A 17,776-nucleotide genomic window follows, 5' to 3' on the forward strand; every position below is an offset into this window, starting at 1 on the left:
GCAAATTCTCTGCAAGGCCATGTAAATTGGCCTCATTTGATTGTGTAAGTCCTCTACAACTCTTCTTCTTGTCTTATCTTGGCTTTTAACAATGTGTGCTTGGGAGCTGGAGTAAGCCATCTCATTTTGTCTTGACTAGCTAGTAATACTTTCCTGATGCATATTCATCTTTCTAAAACAGTGAATTATCCATTTCAAATCCATCTGCAGCTGCAACTCTTACTTTATGCACCCTGTGGCTTTATTTATTCTGTTGAGAGCTGTTGTCACGGAGCTTTCCTTCCCGTCCTCTGCCATCATGAAATACAGCAGAGCTCCTTCATTTGATGATAAAGCTAATACTACCGCGTTTCCCCTACTCTACCAGGAGGATTCTCCTTGTGCGCCCTCAGACATTTGGGCATTTAAGAATTGACTTAATTAATTAAAATATTTATTAGAAAACTAGATCTCTCTCGATGAAGTATGTATCCTCCCCTGCATCTATAGTCTACCAATTCTCAAAGCCCACTTTCCTCACATGAAAACCTATCTAGGCTTTTAGGATGTATTTGTTTTTTTCTTGTTTTATCAATAGGATATGAATATTTAACTTTAAATGCTGCTCCATGGTTTTTACACTCCCATTGTTGACAGAAGCCTTCTCTTTATCATCTTGACCCTACATTGTGCTCTTGTAATGATTTATTTTGCACATAACTGAAATAGAGTAAGATCATGGAGTTCAGAAGATGTAAAGAAACAAAATATTTTCTTCATTCCATTAACAGAAATCTGTGGTTTAAAGTTAATAATACTCTTGCCCAGCCAGTGTGGCTCAGTGGGTGAGTGTCAACCCATGCACCAAGAAGCCTCTGGTTCGATTCTGAGTCAGGGCACATGCCTGAGTTGTGGGCCCAATCCCCCCAGTAGGGGGCGTGCAGGAAGCGGCCAATCAATGTTCTCTTTCATTGATGTATTTTGCTCTCTCTCTCCTTTTCTCTCTCTCTAAAAATCAATAAAGAAAAAGTATTTTTTAAAAAGTTAATACTTTATATTCTTGTGGGAGTTTCTCTCATGCTTATCACTCATAAACAACGTATATGCAGATGAAGGCCAGCCCTGAATGCAACCTGCTCAGGAAACCAAAACCACCCTCTATCCTTTTTTCTGAAAGTGCAGGTAGGCCCAGAGAGAGATGCTTGTACTAAATCTGAAGTGCAGTACTTTCTCCAGAGTCAGGAACTGTTGAGATGTTTCCCTAACAAGATTTTCCAATGGGATGACATCAGAGAGTGCTGTCTGTCCCCTCCTTACAATATTTGAAAAAAATTGGTTTAATACAATGTTTAAATCTGATAGATATACAGTTCCTTCCCCTGTTACATAGCACAAAATGATAGTCAATATTTTATATGCATATGACAAAATCACATTGCTAAAAGGAATATCCGAAACAGACCACTGAAATAGCTTTCTAATTACTACCATCTCCAATGCCCTGCTTTAGCTGGTCTAGGGAGAAAATCGGGGATTCTGATGTAGCTGGTCTAGGCAGGCATTTGATCTATGATATATTCCCTGGGACTCTAGGGGATCAATCGCTCACTTTTCTATTTTAGAACTGATTCCATCATATCTTGAGAATATTTATAGTCTGTGGGCCTCTCTGCCCACTTCTGACTAGAATAGGCAGTATTTCACTTAAGCCATTGCCCTTTTTTAGTTTCTTATTTTTAGAAAATATCAACCCAACATCAGTTTCATGAGAGCTAAATTAGATGGCTCTGATCTTTTCTGGTTAACATAACTATACTCCAGGCTCTTGTCAAGACTCATGGGTATCCTGCCAGTTGCAAATTTTCAACTAACAACATTTGATAACAAAAAAAGTTGTCAACCAATGCAAAACTGTACCACTACCAGATGGTGTCACTTTGGACTTACCTATAAATAGATTTCCAAATGGCCTTTCAGAAACTAACTAGAGATACTGTAATGAGAAGTTCATTAGAACTTATAGAACATGCTATTGTCATTTGCATATCAAAACCTAAGACAGGAAACAATCTCTTCGGAGAATTTTCTGTAGGATATGCAGTCTTGTTTTCCCTCCAGTTACTTTAAAATTCATCCTTATATTATCACCAAGTGGAGCTGTGTCCTCTTATGCCTTCTTAGAACAATAAACACAAACAGGATAGTACAGACATTTTATGTCTTATTGTACTTTGGTATAATGATAGCACCCTTCACTGAGAAGCATAAGAAAGAGCACTAAGAACATGTTACTGTGTCGACTTAAGAGTGTTGAGGACACTGTTCGTGGCATTCCAAGGTATCTTATCAAGGAGTATATAAAAATAATTTTCTGGCTCAGTTGGTGGATTGAGCATCATCCCATGGACTGAGAGGTCCTGGTTCAATTCCTGATCAGGACACATGCTCGGGTTGCGGGCTTGATCTCCAGAAGGGGGTGTGCGGGAGGCAGCCATTGGTGTTTCTCTCTCATATTGATATTTCTATCTCTCCAGTCCTCTTTCTCTCTAAAAACAAACAAACAAACAACATATTTTTAAAAAATAAATAAATAAAAATAATTTTCTGCCTGGACTTAGTCCAGGAATACTTGCTTTCATCTTAAGAACGTTGTACAATTTGCTATTTTACAAGAAAGTTGTATTCACTTTTCAAATTGTCTGCTAGAAGGATTAGAGGCAAATTTATCACCAGTCCACTAACACCTTAAGTATACAGGACATCATGGCTAATGTTGTATGGACTAATCCTCATGCTACTTTACTTTGTTTACCTCTCTTCCTTCCTACTTGCCTCCATCCCCTGGCATTTTAATTTTTCTATTGTACCTTAATTATTTTTAAAACAAATAATTTGGGAGCACAAAAAAACAAACATACCTGGAAAAATTTAAAGAGATTGATGTTAAGCAAAACTAAAATTAGCTATAGGTGGGCACACAGTGTAAAATACAAATCTTGTATCATTGACACCTGCACCTGGAACCTATAGGATCCTATTAACCAATGTCACCTCAATAAACTTCATTTAGGAAAACAAAATATACATTTATATATTTTAGCAAACTATTTTTTAAAATTAACTGTAACAGACAGGGAGGACTGGAACTTACCAAAAATATAAATGAGGTACAAATGCAGATTTTGGGTCCCAGTCTCCCTGACTGTGACTTCTGTGGAAGAGATTGTACTGGCTTAAAATTCCACCACTGATTAGATAAGTTGCCTTTGCCTATGTCACAAGTGACAAGTAAACATCTCTGCTTTACATATCTCAGGTTCTCCAAGGTGGAATTTGGTAACCCTATAGCATGAGACCTCTCTTTATTCCTTTTTACTTAAAAATAACTCCCAGCAAGGATTTTTGAAATGTCAAATCCACTTAAATGCTTTCCCAAATATTGATAGGTTTCAAATCCTGATGGACATCTCAGTTATGGCTATTTTCCATAGCACTGCGCAATAAATCTAATTCTTTTTTGTTTCAGGAATTTTTCCATCAAAAAACTAACTTCTGGGCAATTAAGTCTTTATTAGACTTAATATCTACATTTTTTTTTTTTTTCATCTCCCCACCCTCTCCCCTTTGGAAAAACCATCAGCTTGTTCTCTATATCTATGGGTCTGTTTCTGTTTTGTTTTGCTTATTCATTTATTTTGGTCTTTTAGATTCTACATCTAAGTTAGATGATACAGTATTTGTCTTTGTCAGTCTTATCTCACTTAACATAATACTCTTTAGGTCCATCCATATTATCACAAATGGCAATATTTCATTTTTTTCATTGCTGAATAATATTCCCTGTATGCATATATGCACAAATACCACATCTTCTTTACCCCTTCATCTATTGATGGATATCTAAGTTTCTTTTATATCTTGGCTATTATTAGGAAAGCTGTAATAAACATAGAGGTACAAATATCTTCTCAAATTAGTGTTCACGTTTTCTTTGGATAAATACCCAGAAGTGGAGTTGCTGGGTCAAATGGCAACTCTATTTTCAATTTTTCGAGAAAATTCCATACTGTTTTTCCATAGTGGCTGCACCAATCTGCACTCCCATCAACAGTGCACAAGGGTTCCATTTTCTGCACATCGTTGCCAACGTTTGTTGGTTGTTGATTTATTGATGCTAGCCATTCTGCCAGTTATGAGTTGGTATCACACTGAGATTATTTTTTTATTGCTACAATACATTTTATTTTTATCTTTTATTTTTTTTAACTTTATTTTTATTGTTGACACTATTACAGATTGTCCATTTTCTCCCCCTTTGCCCACCTTTACCCAGCCCCCACAGCCTTTCCCTCTGGCCGTTATTTCACAGTTGTCAATGCATCATTCATATATGTTCTTTGGCTAATCTTTTCACCTTCTTTCATCCATTCCCTCCTGCCCCCCTCCCCTCTGACAGCTGTCAAACTGTTCCATGTATCCATGCCTCTGGTTCTATTTTGTTTGTCAGCTTATTTTGTTCATTAGATTCCACATATAAGTGAGATCATATGGTAGTTGTCTCTGGCTGGCTTATTTCGGTTGGCACAATAATCTCCAGTTCTATCCATGCTATTTCAAAAGTTACACATTCCTTCTTTATTACAGCCATGTAGTATTTTATTGTATAGATGTACCGCAGCTTTTTATCTACTCATCTACTGATGGGATCACTGTGATTTTAATTTGCATTTCCCTGATCATTAATAATGGGGACCATCTTTTCAGATGTCTGTTGGCCATCTGTATGTCCCCTTTGAACAAATGTCTGTTCAGGTCCTCTGTCCATTTTTAATTAAATTGTTTATTTTCTGGGTATTGAGTTGTATGAGTTCTTTATAAATTTTGGATATTAACCGCTTACTGGATGTATCACTTACAAATATTTTCTCTCATTTAGTATGTTAACTTTTTTGTTGTTGTTGATAGTTTTCCTCATTGTGCAAAAAGTTTATAGTTTTATATAAACTCATTGGTTTATTATTTTACCGTTTCCTATGCTCAAGGAGATAGATCCAAAAAGATATTGTGAAGAACAATGTCAAAGAGTTTACTGCCTATATTTTCTTCTAGGAGTTTTACGGTTTTGGGTCTATGACTTTTTTAAGATTTAAAAAGTAAACACTTTCTAGGAAGCATAGACAACAGTCTTCTCAAAAATTATAATTCAGTAATCTACTAGACACCCTTTCAGAATCCTGCAGTACCTGTTATCTTCTCAATAAATTGTAGTTTGGGTTTTCTTATTTAGGCATTTTTCCCCTATTAGCACATAAATTATTTGAAATCAGGAACTGAGCTGTATTCATAAGATTTTGTGTGCCAAGGACTAGCACAGTATCTTCTAAGATGTGGGCACTCCATAAATCTTTGTTGACTACATCAATAAGTGAAGAAAACCTATCCAACATTGTGATTTATTTCACTAAATTCTGGAAAGTGTTAGGATTCATATAAACATTGTTCATAAAGAAAAATAAAATATTGGGTGTTTACTACTTACCTAAATGTTGTGTTAAGAGGAGACTACAGATGAAAAGGACTAAATCCCTGCCCACATGTAGCTAACCCTTTGGTGAGGAAGAATGTAAACAAAGTTTAAAACATCAATCTGGTCCAGCCAGTGTGGCTCAGTGGTTGAGTGTCGACCCACGCACTGAGAGGTTGCCGGTTTGATTCCCGATCAGGACACATGCCCAGGTTGTGGGCCTGATCCCCAGTGAGGGGCATGCGGGAGGTGGCCAATCGATGCTTCGTCTCATCAATGTTTCTATCTCTCCCTCTCCCTTTCTCTCTCTCTAAAATCAATAAAGGAAAAAAAATCAATTCGTAGGTGCTAAAGACTAGATAGGATGAAAGTTTGGGCTCTGCCTAGAGAAAGGTGGCTTTGGAAGAAAAGGCTTTGCTGGAGCTTGAAAGCAAAAATAAAGGCACAGTTCTGGGAAGAAAGGACAGATGTGCAGTTGGGATAGGCACGTGGAACAGCATGACCCCACTGGGAATCACACCGGACTTAAAAGGAAAACGAGTGACCATGGCAGGAAATGGCACTAAATGGGTGGGAAGAGGCAGATAGCAAAGAGCTTTTTATAATATTTGAGGAAATTTGAAACTTGTTATATAATAGAAAACAATTTAGGAATTCTATCCAGAGAAGTTATAGTATTTGATTTGGTTATGGAGAGTATATTAATAACCCTATAGTGGGGAATTTTAGAGTTGGACAGTTTAATTTTAGATGTAACATAAGTTCTCACAGAACTGTTCATCTTCAGGAATAGTGATTGGATCTAAACCAAGGCAGAGTTGATGGGACTGTGAAAGAATCATTAGATTTAATATATAGATACAGATTTGGGGGATAAGTCCGGCTGGTGTGGCTCAGTGGTTGAGTGCTGACCCATGTACCAAGAGGTCGCTGGTTAGATTCCGGTCAGGGCACATGCCCAGGTTGTGGGCCTGATCCCCAGTGGGGGGCATGCAGGAGGCGGCCAATCGATGTTCTTTCTCACCGATGTTTCTCTCTCTCTCTCCCTCTCCCTTTCTCTCTCTGTAAAATCAATAAAAGAAGAAAAAAAAAAAAAGATTTTGGGAATAAGAGAGGTCACATTACTGTTTAATTCTATTTACAATTAGTCCTAACCACTAACCACTTTAACAGAGGTAATGGCTCTTCCAGTAGCTGAGGTGCTTTAAATACATTTTTGGATTTGTCCTCCCCTTGGTAGTATGCTCTTTTCCGACTGTGTGTATTTATGAGTCAGACAAAGTTATGTAGCTACTTACTCTGTGAGCTGTCCTCTTTCTCTTTCACCCATAACCAATGACCCCCTCCTTCTGGCATATCTTGCCTCAGGTGCCAAAACAATGCTACCACTTTGCTACACTTAGAGCCAAGAATCTGCCACTAACCTCGCCCAGCCTTCTCTGCTAGCTGCCCCCCTGCTTATGATGGTCTCGGTACACAAGCTTGGCCATTGAGGAGTCTCTTCTCTCCCCTTCTCTCTTTGAGTATGTGCTTGTGGGTGTGTGTTTGAGAGTGTGAGTGTGTCTACTGAATATGTAGAAGAAAGCAGGCCCCATTTTCTCCTCTTGTGTTTCACATCAAAACCAGTCTCAGGTCCAAGTCTTAGAGGCTCTTTAAAGGCACCGCTTACACTTGGGCTGCTATTTCTCAAGGGGCCACCCTGCTGTCAATTGAAATTCAAAAATCCCATTTCAGTGCCCCAAGCTTGTAGTCTCTTAACCTTCTTGAATTCTGGGCCTAGGCAGGAGCAGAAGTCAGCTAACGTCAGAGTTAATGGTGAATGTTTGAAAGTATTTCCTCTAAGACCAGGAACAAGACAAAGGTGTCCACTCTCACCATTCATATTCACCATAGTAATGAAAGTCCTAGCCAGAGCAATCAGGTAAGACAAAGAAATAAAAGGCATCTAAATAGAAAAGGAAGAAGTAAACTTATTATTTGCAGATAGTATGATCTTGTATATGAAATATCCTAAAGATCAACCAAAAAACTTTTGGAACTATACAATGAAATCAGTAACGTTGCAGGATATAAAATCAACATACAGAAATCAGTTGGGTTCCTAAGCATTAACAACAAAACAACTAAAAACAAAAAGAAAACTATCCCATTTACAAGAGCATCAAAAAAAATAAAATATTGAAAACAAATTTAACCAAGGAGGTGAGCGATCTGTACCACGAAAACCATAACACTTTGATGAAAGAACCTGAAGAAGACCCAACAAACATGCAAAGGCATACCGTGGTCACAGAACTGTTATTGTTAAAATGTTCATTGTACCCAAATTGATCAATAGACTTAATGCAATCACTATCAAACTTTCATTTGCATTTTTCACAGATGGAGAAAAAAATGTCCAAAAATTGGTATGAAATCACAAAAGATCATGAATAGCCAAAGCAATCTTGGGAAAGAACAAAAAGCGAGAGGCATCCATTCTTGATTTCAAACTATATTACAATGCTGTAGTAATCCAGACAGTATGCTGTTGGCATAAAAACAGACATATAGATCAATGGAACAAAATAGGGAGCCCATCAATAATGCACAGTTACACAGTCAAGTATTTGACAAGGGAGCCAAGAATACACAATGAAAAAGGGATAGCCTTTTCAGCAAATGATATTGGGAAAACTGAACAACCACCTGCAGGAAAGTAAAACTGGGACTCCTGTCTTCTACCACTTACATAAATTAACTCAAAATGAATTGAAGACTTAAATGTAAGACCTGATATCATAAAACTGAAAGAAGAAAATGAGGTCTTTGACAGTGATCTTGGCAATGATTTTTTAGATATAATACTAAAAGCACAAGCAACAAAAGCAAAAAATAAGCAAGTGAATTATGCCAAAAGGCTTAAAAAAAAACAAAAGAAACAATAAAAATACGAAAAAGCAACATATGGAATAGGAGTTACTATTTGCAAGCCATATAATGGATGAGGTATTAATATCCAAATGATATAAAGTACTCATACGTTTTGATAGCACAAAACCAAACCACCTGATTAAAAAATGGGCAGAAGAACTGAATGTTCATTTTTCCAAAAGAAATGTTGATTTTATTTTATTTTTTTAAATCTCACCTGAGGATAATTTTCCTCCATCTTCAGACAGGGAGGGAGAGAGAAAGAGAGAAACATCGGCATGAGAGAGAGACACAGACTGTTTGCCTCCCTCACCACTCCAAACTGAACCGCAACCTAGGTGCGTGCCCTTGACCAAATCGAACCCATGACTCTTTGGTCCACAGACCGACACTCTAACCACTAATTCAAACCAACCAGGGCCCAAAGAAAGATGCTCAACCTCACCAGTCATCAGGGAAATGCAAATCAAAATCACTATGAGATATAACCTCATACTATTAGAATACACTATCATCAAAAAGACCCTGGATAACAAGTTCTGGCAAGGATGTGAAGATAAGAGAACCCTAGTGCATTGTTGATGGAAAAGGCTATGAGTGCAGCAACCATGGAAAACAGTGTGCAGGTTCCTCAGAAAACTAAAATGAAACTACCATATGATCCAGCAACCCCACCCCTGGGTACATGAGAAAAGAATATTGGACGGATATCTGCACTCTCATGATCATTGCAGCATTACTTAACCAAAATATGGAAACAACCTAAATGACCACCAGTGAATGAGTGGATGAAGAACCTATGGTATATAAATATATACAATGGAATGTTATTCATCCATGAGAAAGAAGGGCATTCTGCCATTTGCAACAACATGGGTAGATCTTGAGGGCATTATGCTAAGTAAAATAAGTCAGACAGAAAAAGACAGTAACTGTATGATGTTACTTATATGTGGGATCTACAAAAGCCAAACTTGTAGAATGGAGGTAATCAGGGGCTGGCATGGGGGAAGTTTGGGGAAATATTGGTCAAAGAGTACATTCTTGCAAGTAGAAGATAAGCAAGTTCTGAAAATCCGATGCATAGCAAAATTATTATAGTCAAGAATACTTATTACATACTTCAAATTTGCTAAGAGACTAGACCTTAAATATTCTTACACAAAAAAAGAAATAATAATTATGTGAAGTGATAGAGGTATTGTTAGCTAATGCTGTGGTGGTAATCATATTAGACTATATATCAAATAAAAACATTGTTCGTCTTAAACTTATACAGTGTTATATATCAATTACATCTCAATTAAAAAAGAATATATTAGCAAAATACAATATAAAAATAATGATAAAATTATCAGGTAACATTGACATATTTATTACAGAAAATAATGTATCAAATTTAAATATATGTGCGTGTGTATATTTAAAACATACATGAGTATACTACTCAAAATAATATAAACTGGTAATTTTTGGCTGCTTAGAAAACCTTACTAAATCTAGTAAGGTAGAATTATAAACTAATTTAATAATAATTGAACAATTATATATAAATGGAATCAGTGTTATATAGTTGTGAACATAAACTCTACAGTTAGCTTAATATTTTTGGTGAAAAACTTGGAAAGTTATATTTTCTTTTCCTCAGTTTATAGCATAGAGATAATAATAGTTTCTTTAACACAAGACTTTTTTTGAGGATCAAATGATTCATTACATATAAAGCACTTAGAACTATTGTTGGCAGATAGTATGTGCTAAATATTCATTAGCTTAAAAAGTTAAGAATCATGCTTTTAAATAACATTTGATTTAGAATAAAATTAAAACTAAAATGACATTATCAATTCAAATATTAAAAAAAACACTTAATATATAATGGATGCAAAATAGCTATGTCTATAAAAATTGGAGTATTATGTATTATTTTTTTAAATGATGAAAATAAATGAACTAATATTTGATTTTTAGAAATAAAATGTTGCAGGTATTAAATTAGAAAATAAGATAAGTTTCTATTTAAAAATATCAAAGTTTTTGCTGATGAGAGTGTGAAAAGTTAAATTTTAGAAAAATAGTCGATGTTTGTAAAAGCCATCTATTAAGTAGGTGAAGATATTTTATATTTTAAAGTTGATGTTCAATATTATTTTGTATTAGTTTCATGTGTACAGCATAGTGACTAGACAATCGTACACTTTACAAAGTGATCTCCCTGATATTTCAAATACCTACCCAGTACCATACATAGTTATTACAATATGATTGACTGCATTCCTTAAACTGTAATCTTACATCCCCATGCCTAATTTGTGATTCTTAATCCTTTTACCTTTTTCACCTAGTTCCCCAACCTCTCTCCCCTCAGGCAACCATTCATCTGTTCTCTGCATCTAAGAGTCTGTTTCTATTTTGTCTGTTCATTTATTCTTTAGATTCCACATTTAAGTGAAATCATGTTATTTGTTTTCTCTGTCTGACTTCTGCCACTTAGCATGATACCTCTGGGTCCATCCATGCTATTGCAAATAGTAAGATTTCATTCTTTTTATGGCTTAATAATATTGTGTATATATACCACTACATTTTAATCCATTCATCTGTTTATGGGGATGGGTTGCTTCCATATTTTGGCTACTGTAAATGACACTGCAATGACTATGGAGGCATATATATCCTTTCAAATTAGTATTTTGAGTTTCTTTTGATATATACCCTAAAGTGGAATTGCTGGATCATAAGGAAGTTCCATTTTTAATTATTTAAGGACCCTCCATATTGTTTTCCATAGTGCCTGCACCAATCTGCACTCCCACCAACAATGCACAAGGGGGATTCCTTTTTCTCCACGTACTCAACTCTTATTTGTTGATTTATTGATGAGAGACATTCTGACAAGTGTGAAGTGATTTCTCACTATGGTTTTAATGTGCCTTCCTCTGATAATAGTGACACTGAGCATCTTTTCATATCCTATTGGCCATTTGTATGTCTTCTTTGGAGAAATGTCTCTTCAGGTCCTCTGCACATTTTTTAATTGGAGTCTTTGTATTTTTGGTGTTGAGGTGTATAAATTTTTTATAAATTTTGGGTATTTTATTATGGGATGTATTATTGACAAATATCTTTCCCCATTCAGTAGGTTGTCTTTTTGTTTCGTTGATGCTTTTCTTTTCTTTTAGTTTTATACAGTCCCATTTGATCATTTTTTCTTCAGCTTTTCTTACCTGAGGAGATATATTAGAAAAAATATTGCAAAGAGAAATATCAGAGAGTTTACTGCGTATGTTTTCTTTTAGGAGTTTTATGGTTTTGAGTCTAACATTTAAGTCTTTAATCTATTTTGAGTATATTTTTGTGCATGGTATAAGAAAGTGGTCTAGTTTTATTTTTTTGCTTGTATCTGTCCAGTTTTCTTAAGACCATTTATTGAATAGACTGTCCTACACCATTGTATATTCTTGCCTCCTCTATCATATATTGATTCACCATATAGGTAGGCATGGGTTTATTTCCTGGCTCTCTATTCTGTTCCCTTGTTCTATACATCTATTTTTATGCCAGTACCATGATGTCTTGATTACTATGGCCTTGTAGTATAGTTTGATATCAGGTGGCATGCAATCTCCAACTTTGTACTTCTTTCTCAAGATTATTGTGTCTATTCAGGATCTTTTGTGATTTCATATAAATTTGTGGATTATTTGTTCTAATTCTGTGAAAAAATGTCATTAGGATTTGGATAGAAATTACATTGAATCTATAGATTGCTTTGGGTAGCATGGACATTTTAGTTATGGTAATTCTTTATATCCATGAACACAGTATATGCTTCATTTATTTGTATCTTTTTCAATGTCTTTGTTTAGTGTCTTGTCATTTTCTGAACATAGGGTTTTTGCCTCCTTGGTTGAATTTATTCCTAGGTATTTTTTTTTATGCATTTGTAAATGACACTGTTTTCTTAGTTTCTCTTTCTGATAGTTCATTATTGGTGTATAAAAATGCAGAGCGGGGGATATTTTTAACTAATTGACAAAGAGTACTGGTTGGTGGAGTCAAATATTCTGGTTGAGGATAGATTAATAATAATAATAATGTCAACAAATACATTTTTCTTTAATATGATTCAGCAGTGCAGAGATCATTTGATTTGGGGATTGACATATGTAGTGTATTTAAGGATCACAAGTAGCAGACATATGAGGATAATACAGAATGTTAAGAAATTCCTTACCATAGGCTTCAGGATAAAAGGCAAGGAAGTAAAGTTAGGGGAGTAATGAGAAAATAAGAGATTATGTTGAAACAAGGAGAAACAAGATTTGGAAAGGAAGGAGATTGGTGTGCTTGGGAGATGTGGCAGACTGTAATCTTTTAAAGATTGCTGCACCCAAATAGTTCCACTTGCTGTTTTTTATAATGCTATTAGGAGCTGGGGGTCTATGTCTTTTTCCTTTGAAACTAAGTATGGTAGAACTTGGTCACTCACTGGACCAATAAAATGCAGTAGAAGTGATGTTGCAATGTTTCAGAGGCTGACTCACAAAAGGCAATGCTGGCTTCCATCTGGTTTTCTCTTGGGACACGTGCCATTGGAGCCCTGAATTGACATGTAAGAAGCTCAGCATCCTGACATTACTATGCCAAAGAGACCATGTGGAGAAATTACGTAGAGACAAAGACTATGTCCAAGGGGCACCGGCTGTTCAAGGCTTCACATTTCGGGTGCCAGACACATGCGAAGGGGCTTGCAAGATCATCCCTCTGAAATAACTCTCTTCAACATCAAGAGAGGATTGAGCCAGAATCACGCAGCCAACCCACTCTTGATTCCAGAACCACAGAATGAGTGAGCTATGGTAAATTGTTATTGTTTTAAGACACTAAGTTTTGGGGTAATTTTTATAATGCAATAGGAAAAAAAAAAACTAATGAATTGGAGACATGAATAAACATTCAAAGTAGGAGAAAATGTGGGGGAATAAAAGAAGAGAAAAAATAATACAGTACTCAAATAAAAGGCAATGGAGTGGCTTTCAAAAGGAAAAGTTTATTCTGACATCTTATTGAATGGTCAAATTACTTGGACAGTTTCAGTTTCAAGTACCATTAATCCAAGGCATTGTTTGTAGTGATTGAACTATTTGGAAAATGTTATTTGAAAATGAACATTGCATTAACAGAAAAGTTTATTTGGAAATCAGTAACAGGAGAGGAAGAACAAAAGCTGTTGGAAAAGTTTTTATGATAATTCCATTAGAGAGACAAAGTCCTTTTCAAGAAGGAATGAAAGGGAAGAGAAGATATGATTTGCTTAAGATAATATAACATATTAACAGTTCCCAAAAAGCAGCAGACAGATGTAGTGTGAGGTTGGGGGGTTGGAAGGTGGATGTTTTTTAACCTGTGTTAAGCATTCTCAACCTTGTGTTAATACATTCTCAGAATCCTAGCAGGGGAACCTGGCCTGCCCAGGTGTGTTGGGTGCTCCATTTGCATGTGAATAAGGGTTTGTTATCTTTTGGCTTCAAGGTCTCTTCCCATAAAAAGCAAGAGACAAAGCTAGGGTATATGCAGTAATGCCATCTCAAGGAAGTAACTTACTTAAATCCACTTGTGACCTAGAGGTACCAATCTGCAAATAAATGGAACTGCGTCCAGAGATCTAGAGATTTTGCTACCTTGCAAAGCTCCCCCTCACTCCAAGCAGCGTGTGCTTGTAGTTTCATTGCATTGCACCCATCCCGGCAGGCTGAGAGATGGCAGTGTAGAACATGGATAAGAGAGAAAAACTAGAAATGACACCTCAACAAGGGAGGAAAAAGCTAACCTCAGGTGGGTGCTTCTAATTTAGAGTCAGAAGAGCTATAGAGAGAGCCAAAGTTAAATTATAGCTGTGACTCAAAAACTCATTTCAATTTTATTTGCAGTCAGGAAAAGTGCTTTAGGTTAGAAGAAATATAATTTAATGTCTCCAATATCTCTCCCTTGACCTCACATCCCTCCCCAGATATTTCCCCAATTCTGTTCACTACAGCAGATTTCCTTGAAAGAGGAAATACCTGTTATCAGAAATTCTTCTGCTTCTATTTATCATGAATCTGTTCCATCTAGGTTTTTGTACCCCAGATTTCACACAAATGCTTTCATTATCATCACCAATGACCTCCACATTGCTAACTGAATACTCTGTTCTTGTTGTACTTGAATTATTAGTAGTTGATTATTCCCTTCTTGAAACACTTCCACTTGGCTTCTAGGTGCCCTGTTATCATGGATTTACTTTAACTTCATCAGATATTTCTTCCCAGTTTCAAGTTATCTTCCTGACTCATATTTTAGTGCACCCCACTGCACTGAACTCGCACCCAACTAGGCTTCCAGCTTTCACCTTAACTTCCTATACTCTATTCTCCACATGACAGGAATCGTGATCCATTTTTTGTTTAGTTTATTTTTGCATTACCATTTATCCCCTCTATGCCCCCTTCCATACCCCACCCTGCAGTTACCACACTGTTGTTCATCTCCATGAGTTCTCTCTTTATTGTCTTTTATGCTCAATCTCTTAACCCCTCTAACACTCCCTACACCCCCTCCCCCACACACCCACACACACACCAGAGCTATCTGCCTATTCTCTATCTATGAGTCTTTTCTATTTTGCTTGGTTGTTCAGTTTGTTCATTCAATTCAACATATGAGTGAAATGTGATTCATATTTTTAAAAAGTAAATCAAATACTGTTACTACAGACCTCATTATTCTCCAGTGGCTTCCCATTTTATTCAAGTAAAAAAACAAAGAAAGAAAGAAATGGAAGTTGTTACTGTAAACCTACAAAATCAACATGATCTGGCCCACCCACATCCTATTACTCTCCCCTTTGCTATCTCCACCCCAGCCACAGGCCTAATAGCTCATCTGTGAACACACCCAGCACTTACCTTTCCAAGGTTTTTTGTTTTTAATCCTTATCTGAGGACATTCTTGCATTTATCTTCAGATAGAGCGGGAGGGAGAGAGGTAGGAAGAGAGAGAGAAACATTGATGTGAGAGAGACAATCGGGGCCAGGGACAAATTGCAACCAGGTACGAGCTCTTAGCAGGAACAAACCCGGAACTCTCTGGTCTGCGGGCCAACAAACACTCTAACCACTGAACCAAACCAGCCAGGGCCCTTTCTCAAGATTTTCACTAGCTCCTCCCCTTCCTGGAATCTCTCCCGACTGCTCTGTTGCATGTCTTGTCCCTTCCACTACTTACCTTGTATAAAATAGTAATTCTTTGGCCCACAACCACAATCCGGGAATTTTATATCTCGTTTACCCTCCTTTATTTTTCTTCTTAGACTTACAGATACCTGGTATAGATGGTATTTATTTTTTATTTTGTTTATGCCTCTTTACTTCAACTGGTATATATGAAGGCAGGTGGTATGTCTCATTTGTTCCCTATCTCTAAAAGGGAGCTGTGCCTGGAATATAGTAGGTACTCAGTAAATACCTGTTAAATAAATAAATAAATAAATAAATAGTAGACTAAATAAAGTTTAAAATATCCCCCAATAGACTACTAGGTAGACATAAATATCACGGTTTTGATACTGATAAATGTACATGGAAAGGTGTTTATGATATATTGTTAAGGGAACAAACCAAATTAGAAACAGTATATGGAGTATAATGTTAAAATATATATGGTGTATATTTATAAATATGCCTAGAAAAATTTTGAAAGTAATACATCAAATCTTAGCATCATTTATCTCAGAGTAAAATGACATATTATTTTTATTTCCTTATATATAATTTTCTGTATTTTCCAAGATTTTAACAATTATAGGTTTACTTGTACATTTACAAAATACAACTGAGTAATTTCCACATACAGAGAAAGAGACACTACGTGAAAAAATGTTTATTTTATGTGCTACTCATAAAATTTGGATTTGTGTTTTAACATTTAGGATTTGGAAAGCCTAATTTTAAAAAATTGTGATCTTAAGTTGTGATCTAAGAGGTAAATGTGGAATTTTAATGGAGATAGCTGAAAATTCAGAATAGCTACTGACTCTTACCCCTTTTTGTACATTATTTTTATCTACAGTTTATGAGTAATGCTGTGCTATCTGTGCTTTGAAAAATGGCATATAGGGTACATATGTATGCATGTATGTATATATGTGGATATGTAAAAAATGTAGAAAAACAAACATTTACATTAGATACCCATAGGTCACAGGATTGTTGTGATTTTTTCCCTTCACATTTGCAATCAGAAAAAAAATGGTTTTAACACTGTAATTTACAAATGTGTATATACATAGGATAATGATCCTTTAAGAGTAATAAATGAATATAAGTAAGATGATTTAAAGAAAATACACCAAAAGGCAAATAGTGGATCTCTCTTAGTGATTTAAATATAAATAGTTTAATTTGTTGTTTTTCAAATGCTATACTTAAGTAACAAATATTTTACAATGGAAACTAACTTTACCTTGGAAAAGAAAAGAAGGTAATTTAAACAGTTAAATCTGTTTCCAGTAGCCTTGGCAACATATTAACAATAACGTGTTCTTGTACGTTATTGTCAGACATCTCTCCCATGGGATGTACGAATCCTTTCTCTGCTACTTCCCTGGGAGAATTGATCTTACAAAAATCGTTCCGTCTGTAACTCAACAGAAAGTTTTTCCTACCCCCAGTCATTTATTTCTCTGGAGAAAAATGTCTGTATTGTGTGTGGATGACCTCATTTCAAAGGCTATTATATCTTATAATAAAAGGAAGAAAATGTATTAAATTTAAATATAAAAATATGGTGCTTTGAGGTTATAAGGTAATAAGGAGTCCCTCCTCCATTTAATAATAAATTTTCCCAATCAGCAGATACATAACATCTTCTACCATAATGATCACAATGTGCAGTAGACACTAATAGGAACATGAAATGGGAAGCAGAGAGCACAACAGAGTTAAGAAAACTAAATTTAAAGACATTTAATGATATTTCTCAACAGTTGTTTTCTATTCTGCTTTTAGAGTTGTCACAAATTTCTAAAAATTAGACCCACTAATAGAAGTTCCAGAGAAAGTCAAAACCAGTATACAGAACCACTATTTTTAGATAGAAATTTTAGCTGCTTTATTAAACAACATTTTCCATGGCATGATCTGACTTTTATGTTTAACCCAATTATAAGTGATGTTCCAGTATATAAATATTTAAATTATCTGTGTCAAAGCAAAGGGAATTATTAGTACATTAGAGTTACGTACATTAGAGCTTGGAAGAAAGATTACCAAAATTTAAACTATAAATAAAAAAAAACACAATCAAGGACAAAGATGT

The sequence above is a fragment of the Molossus molossus genome, unplaced genomic scaffold (assembly GCF_014108415.1).
Source record: "Molossus molossus isolate mMolMol1 unplaced genomic scaffold, mMolMol1.p scaffold_m16_p_8, whole genome shotgun sequence".
Taxonomy (NCBI): domain Eukaryota; kingdom Metazoa; phylum Chordata; class Mammalia; order Chiroptera; family Molossidae; genus Molossus; species Molossus molossus.